Source organism: Alligator sinensis, unplaced genomic scaffold (assembly GCF_000455745.1).
Source record: "Alligator sinensis unplaced genomic scaffold, ASM45574v1 scaffold65_2, whole genome shotgun sequence".
In the NCBI taxonomy this organism is placed as follows: domain Eukaryota; kingdom Metazoa; phylum Chordata; order Crocodylia; family Alligatoridae; genus Alligator; species Alligator sinensis.
In genome coordinates this window covers 2,536,509-2,544,247 of record NW_005842071.1, presented here as the reverse complement: position 1 = coordinate 2,544,247, position 7,739 = coordinate 2,536,509, and the positions used below count along the sequence as shown (strand labels likewise).

General features: G+C 43.6%; 1 protein-coding gene across 1 annotated transcript in view; it reads left to right on the top strand.

Annotated features, from left to right (window-relative positions):
* Positions 1-7,739, top strand: part of LOC102369990 (ankyrin repeat domain-containing protein 62) — a 128,025-nt gene that overhangs the window by 2,861 nt on the left and 117,425 nt on the right.

Genomic DNA, 7,739 nt, shown 5'->3' with positions numbered 1-7,739 from the left:
GCCGGGGGGGGCGGGGGGCAAAAGACCCTGCCAGTCTGCCCGGCAACCAGTGATGCATTTCAAATTGGTTGGATGGCAGCCAACAGGTACTGGCCTCCATTGGACCAGGTAAATGAGGTCATAAGTGCTATATAAGTTAAGGACTGCCCAGGAGGTAGGAGGCAGTAGCCATGAGGAAGACTCAGAGAGAAGAGCTGAATCATCTGAAACTTGCTGTCTCTCAAAACTCATGATCAAGGAACTGCCTGCCTCCAGAGGGAATCTCCATCTGCCTCTGGATGATACTTGTGAGTAACCTACCTGAGATCTAACTAGATATATTGCTTGCAGTAACTCAGATGCATGATCAAAGGCTACCCAGCCATGCCAATTCACTCTGTGGGATTTCTCTGATATTGCTCTACCCTGTACCCTATTGCAACCCTACCCCTTGTAACCAATAAAGTTCTCCTTTGTACCTAGCATGGGAAATTTATTGGGTGTGGGTCTAGATTATGCCTTGGGGTCCCCTTGGTTCAGCTGACTAAGGGAGACCACTACTTGTGCTTCCTACTGAGAGAAGCACCCCCAAGTGCTTGAAGTGAGTCAAGTCCCCTCAAGGGCTACTAGGTCTCTGTTTCCCAGGATGCACAGAGCCAGAACAAAGCCCAGCCCTGGGTGGTGGCAGTTTTTACCCCAGGCTAGTGGGTGTGCTCCAGGAGTGGGGTTGGCCAGACATGACGCACCCCCAGGGAGGCACTCGGAGCCTGGAAGGTGGTCGGGCACAGTGAGGTGGGTGGCTCAACACAGGAGCACCCCCTACTGGCCCACCACAGGCTGTAGCCTGTAGCCTGTTGGGGGGCTGTAGCCCCTACTGAGGGCCGTGGCCTGGGGGGTCAGTCCGTGAGCTGCGCAGGGGAGCTGCTCCCTTCCGGGGGCAGGGGACCCACCCCTCTTGACCAGCCCCCCTCATGTGCCCCCCACACCCACAGTCTCCCCACAATCCACCCATAAACCCCTCACCCACATACCTGGCCCTGTGGGTCAAGAGTGAGGGGACTGGGGTGGGAGGCAGGCTGTGGGTTGAGAGTGAGGGGCAAGGGCAGGGGCAGGGCACTAGTATATCAGTGCTGCTCAGTGCTGCACAACCTTGGGTAGGGGCAGCTCTGATTTTTCTATGACAAAAAAGCCAGAAGTCAATGCTAAATTGTATAGATATTTAGAATTTATTTTATTATGATGATAGATGCACTGGTAGGCTTCCAAATTACTTTAAAATTGTGAATATGTCAATAAAACAGAGGCCAACTGATTTTGCAGTTTTTAAATAGAGAACACCATTATTCCTTCTAGTGAGGCAAGTGGCAGGACCCAGGCAAAGGAGCCTGCTCAGAGCTAGCACCCAGGACCCAGCTGGAGGTGACTGACATCCTGGCCACTTGGGGCCAAGAGGACATGCTTTGACAGTTCAAAGCAGGCCACCACACTGAGAATATCTTCCGGGTGATAGCTGCCCAGATGGCTGGGGGTGGCACATGTGGCAGTAGTGCCATACAAAGGCCAACTGTGCTGCCACAGCCCACTGGCAGCTGGCCCAGAGGTGCAGATGCCTCTAAGGACCATGCAGTTCCCATCTGGGTCTGGCAGGCATGCAGCCTTGGGGCCACATGCTGTGGCAGGGGGGGGGCCAGTCACAGACAGGCCGCCGGCCCCACTCATAGGTGGCAGCAGGTCACAGCCAGGCAGCAGCCCCCACTGCTGGACTGCTGCAGTGGGTAGAGGGTTCAGGGAACTCTCAGGGCTGCTTCAGCAGCCCAGCTGGCCCAAGGGGTAGTGTCCACAGGTACCAACTGGCTGGGCCCCAGAAGCTCCTGAGAGTGAGTAACCCTGAGCTACTTGCCAGGGCAGCTTTTTATACTGCTGGGGCCAGGACAGGTGCTGGCCACAGACTAGCTACTCCTGGCTGCAGATCCAGGAGGAGCCAAGCAGGGTTATTTTGTCCCAAGTGGCACAACTTGCACCACAACAAAGTGCATGTCCGGGCGTGTGCACTGAGGCAAAGAGCCCCGGCTCAAATTTGTACCCCTTCTATTTGAGCTACTGCAAACCCTGCATGTGTGGACGCACCGAGTGTACAGATTGTAAACAATGGAGTGGGAAATGTGTCAGGTACTTTTCATCTGTTGAGCTATGGAATCATTTCAAAGACCTGAAAATGATTTCTATTCAGCAGTAGGCTTGGAGTGTTGTTATAGCCAGAAAGGTCCAGGAAATATGTGATAACCAAGTTTTTTATCTTTTTGTTGGGCTAGTTGTATAGTTGGGAGAGGTGTTAGACAAGCTTTGGGCACAAGTGTCCTTCTTCAGGTTACAGGAAAGAGTAATGTAATTAAAGAAATTTCTCCAAAGTATAGCCAGAAAATAAAGGGCCCTGAAACTTATTATATCATAACATCTAGTCGTTGAAAGAAAAAGGCTGAGAAATATAGATGTTGGAAGAGTTTATAATTAATCATTTGAGTTTTTCATAGATCCAAGCCAATATGTCAGATTAAATCTGATACATTATTGCATTTCTATTGAAAATTACTAGTCTAGCATGATGGCACAGCTTTATACTTCTACTTGCCTGATCTAAGCAGATTTGGATATATACATTAAAATATTTTTTGAATTAGAGATTTCAGCTCAATTATAAAATTGGAATAGTTAAAACAAAATCAGGTTTGCCCTTCCAATGACCCTATCCTACATCTTTATATGTTCACAGGTGATGTATAATACAGTTTCCAATCCTAGAACAGATGTCTGCCTCTGAGCACCTTTTAACATTATTTATGAAAGCAGGAGCTGAACTGGTTCCAAACTTGTGTTACAAATAATCCTATCAAGATGCCACAGTTCAGTCTGCATTAGGAAAAATGGTGGGTATTTTTTATTCCAAATCTTGTAGAGATTTTGACCAATTAATTGTGTAAAATTTGGAAGCTATTTTATAATAATTGACCATTCTGTACGAATGTTGACAGTCTTTCATTGATATCGTTATATTATATGCCCTGGGCTGCTCTGCCACATCACCATTTGTCCTATTAACTATAAATCCAACAAGAATGATAGTTCCATTCTTCCAGCACTGACTTTGGAGTGCTTGTGCTGTTATTGCTCCTAATTTTAGACAAGAAAAAGGCAGAGGCAACTAGAAGTCATGTAGCACTATGAACACTAAGAAGTCAGACAGATCCTCTGCTATATTGTTACTGACCTGACATGCAGCAATTACAATGATGTTCTTGTGAGGAATGCAGATTTAAGAGAATGGGATACCCTATTTTTCCCATGGAAACTAAATAGAATAGATCTGTCCTGGAATGAAATACAGACTTTTTGTTCTCTCCTTTACAGCAAAGTATAAGCATCTCCTCTAACAATGAAGCAAATGAATTACGTGTTACTGATTGTACCTACTGATTCTCTTTTATTTCTGTGCTCGTGAGGACTCCTGTATCTTATCTTCTTTCTTGGAATCTCTTTCTTCCTTTTTGTAGCCTGATCTGCAGTGCCTCCCATGCCACTGGCTGGCTATATTGCTATCCAGCTAGTTGCAAGAATGCACCAACAAAATAAAATGCATCCCAGGAATATAAGCTTAGCCAAAGCTGCTGTATAATATATTAATATAAGGTACTGGACTTAATCAACCATGTTTGTGCAGGAAAAGGGACCTCACAGTCAGTGTGGGCAGGCAAGAAGCAGCATATCTTCAACGTAATGGTTCAAGCAAAAGATTAGGATGTCTGATTTACAATGGAAGACAATCCTGAAAATATTGCAGTGCCATTGTAGAATGGTGGCAGAGCTGCATTTGGATTTCTGCATTCAGCTCTCATCACCTTATCTCAGAAAAGCACAAACAGGACAAGTTTACCTATCGAGGTAAAATAAGGACCAGAATCCAGATAACCTCTGTCTAAAGTTTATTCCAGATGAAGTGAAGGTGATGCTGTGGTACATGGGGAAGCAGAAGAAGAAATTATAGGAATAATAAAACTCTTATTTGGGAGATTATTATTTGTATTATTTCTTCTTGCTATTGTGCTTGTACCTACAGACCCCAAATGCAATCAAGTCCCTATTGTACTTGGTGATGTACAAAGACTAAGAAGCAGCTTCTGTCCCAATCTAAAGAGACGAGACAGACAGAGAGGGGAAGTGACTTGCCCAAGGTTACAGAACAGAGACAAAACTAAGTAAAAACCCCAGGTCTTCTAGATCTCATGCCCATGCTACGTCCATTGGACCATTCTTTGCCAAACATGTTTGCAGTCTTGGGATACTTTTGAACTATGTCTCTTTAACGTCCATGTCCACAGAAGCTAAGCTTACTCAGTAAAGGCTTGTCTGAATAGATACTGTCTTGTCTTTTTAACAATACTTAGGTCATAATTGATATATGTTTGTTTTATTGCTATGTGCTCAAAAGCCATATGGTGGCCACACTGTATACTGCTGAAATAAAATTCCCCACAGAAGGTGTATAACCCTGAAATCCTGCAGTTCAGCATGAGGATCTATAGGCTATAAAGAAAGGAGAGTGCCCCTTGTGTTAATTAGGCAAACCCACCCCTTTCTGGCTCTGCTGCAACTAATGGAAGTTTCAATAGCCTTTTGGGGTAGAGTAGCTGCCCTGCATGACACCAAGATGGCTTAAGCCAAGAGCTCCTAGGCTTGTCTAAAGGGCTTCTTATTTCTGTTAAAAATTAACATCATTATACCCTTAATCTTTGCTACATAAGCACAAGTACTCTTGTGAACCTGTCATTTGGGGAGTACATGCCAAGTAGAGTCAGGTTCATGAAATGACAGCGTGATTCATCAGGATTTATAAATCACACTCAATCTCTGTGATCTTACTAGGGTGGGTGCAAGCAGGCTTTTTCAGGTGTGACTTCACCCTGATGGAGTCAGGTAATGCCTGGTAGGTAAGTTGTTGTATTGTGGTTGTTACAATACAATAATGAATTTGGTTTAATCTCTGTGGGTGCATCTACATGTTCAACTAATGTGGAGCAATAAACTCCAGTGCAGTTTGCACCAGAATCAGTTGCTCTGGATCCAACATCTACATGTGCACCTGGGTCCACAACACTTTGAGCTGGGGCAGAGCAGCCCCAAGTTAGCAGCAGGCTCAGGGGGTCAGCCCCAGGCTCCTGGTGATAATGTTGGACAGTGTCGAGGCTGACTGGGGCACGAGAGTGCTAAAATGCAGAGCCATGCAACAGGCAGCCCCCCACTATTTAGTGCCCTTGTGCCCCAGCCAGCCCCTGTCACTGTCTACATATGCATTTCAGTGCATGTAATTACATAATTGATTTAATTAATTGATTTACTACATTGTAATACTGACACACATATAGACAGTGATGCTTTACTGCAGAGCTAATTAGTCAACTGCAGTAAAGCACATGTGTAGATGCACCCTGTACGAACAAAATAAGTACAGGATTTGTAAAGGTCCTTAATGCTGTTTAGACCTCTAAATAGCCACCTTCAAGCATACTGGACACATCAACATGTTCAATTAATTTGGAGAAATAAACTCCAGCGCATATCACACTGGAGTTTATTGCTCCCAGTTACAGCATTTGAACGTGTGCCTAGGACTGCAGCACATTGAGCTGGGTCAGAGCAGCCCCTGTTGGCAAGAGGCCCGAGGAGGTCAGGCTGTGAGCCCAGGGCTGCTGTGACCTGCTCAACTGTGGAGGGACTGGCTAGGGCATGAGGATGTTCCAGTGCAGAGCTAGGTGACAGGCAGCCCACAACACTGAAGTACCCCCCTGCCCCAGCCAGCCCTGTCAGTGTCTGCATGGGTGGTGTTGAACAGTAAAGAACTCCACCATAGGATACTACTTGTATTTACTTTATTAGATTACTGCAGCCTAATAGGGCCATGCGTGTAGACACAGAGACGTTACTACAAATCTAATTAGGCAGCTCTGCAGTAAACGTCTCATTTAGACATTGCTCCATGCAGTCTCCCTCCTAAACCAGAGGCAGTGTAGCTGCCTCCTCATTGTACTGAAGACAGGCCAATTACTGCTGTTGACCACCAGTGTGGAAGCCAACTAGCCCAACCCCATGCCCACAGAGATGCACGGACACAGCTATACTGCTTCCAGTTCAAGAGGAAGCCTGCAGGGAGCAGTACAATGTCTTTGAGCACACCTCTGTTTGGCATCCTAAATCTATGGTCTAAACATGGCCAAATGACTCAGGAATAGTAACTCCCAATGAAAGGAAATGAGTTGGTTTTCTGAACCTGCTTAGATAATCCCAGCCCAAACCCATTTTGTATTATGTAGTCATGTAGTCACATGTAGTCATGTCACACATGTAGTCATGTGTGTATGTGTATAAATTAAATATATCCACGCGCGCGTGTGTGTATGTATAAATCAAATATATCCACATATCTATATGTGTGTGTGTGTGTATATATATATATATATATATATAGATGTATATATGGATATGTATTTGTTTATATGGATATATCCACAAATACTGCACTGTATAAATAACAAAGATCACTGTGAGTTGAAATTTACAGCAAAAGAAAAGCCTGGTCCAATTTCCCACTGGTAGTGAGAAACTGATTCAAGTGTGATCACCCTGTTTTAATCCTTGCTAGTAGAAAGTAACCAGACAGAAAAAATCAAATACATGGCAAAACAGTGGTACCCAGAGACAGAACAAAGAAATGCATTGAGTAAGTTTACATGTAATTTTTAAAAATCCTTTCTTAGAACATTTAATGCTGTCGTAAGTAAAAGGACTCTTCCATTAACTCGTGGAAAATTCAAACCCTGATGGCATAAGATTAAGCAGGTATACCTGTACATCTAGAAATCAATGTTTCAAAACCCTGATGCTCAAGAAACATTTAATCTTCATTATTCCATAAGTATACTGTATATGGTTTTTTTTGGGTTCCATTTTGTTGATGAAATGTAGATGCTAAGGTAGTACTACCACGATTTAGGAAAGAACTATGCATTCTTTGTCCAGGCAACTTAGCAGTCACCATTTATTCTTCTCGTACTCGAATAGTTTCAGTAATAGTTCTGCTTGCAGTAAATTGGTTGGTCTGCCAAATAATTAATTTTTCCCTCCACATACAGGTCAAATTTGTTCAGAAAAGTTAAGGTTCATATCTGAAAAAGTATTAAAATTGTTCATTTTGTTAGAGTATCTCTAAGAGGCTCCTGTCCCTTGTCGTAGGGAGCGTACAAAAATATCAAAAGGTCAGTTCCTTCTTCGAATGATGAGGGTCAACAGGAAGCTTAACACAACAGATGGGATGGGAAAAGAAAACAACAATGAGATGATTGTGATCAAGATAATAAGCAATATCGCAGAACTATAGGAACAGCTTATCTGTGAGTATAATAGATACTACTATTTGAGCACCATCCACCTAGAGGATGAATTTAGACAATTCCAGTTACTTATTTTAATCAGTGCTAGAGAAGTTTGGATTCACTTGAAATTTCTGCCACTTAAGATGCCACAGTTGCCAATTGACTTGTTCTGTTACCCAACAATTTCTAAGTTTGTCTCTGATGCTGAGATCACCAGTCACACGCCCATAGCACTGTGTGAAAAATAACCAAGATCCAAATTCAGAAAAGCTTTTTACTTTTAAGTGCATCTTTTAGGCATTATTCTATAGTAATTCAATTTTAGTATAAATATGTGTT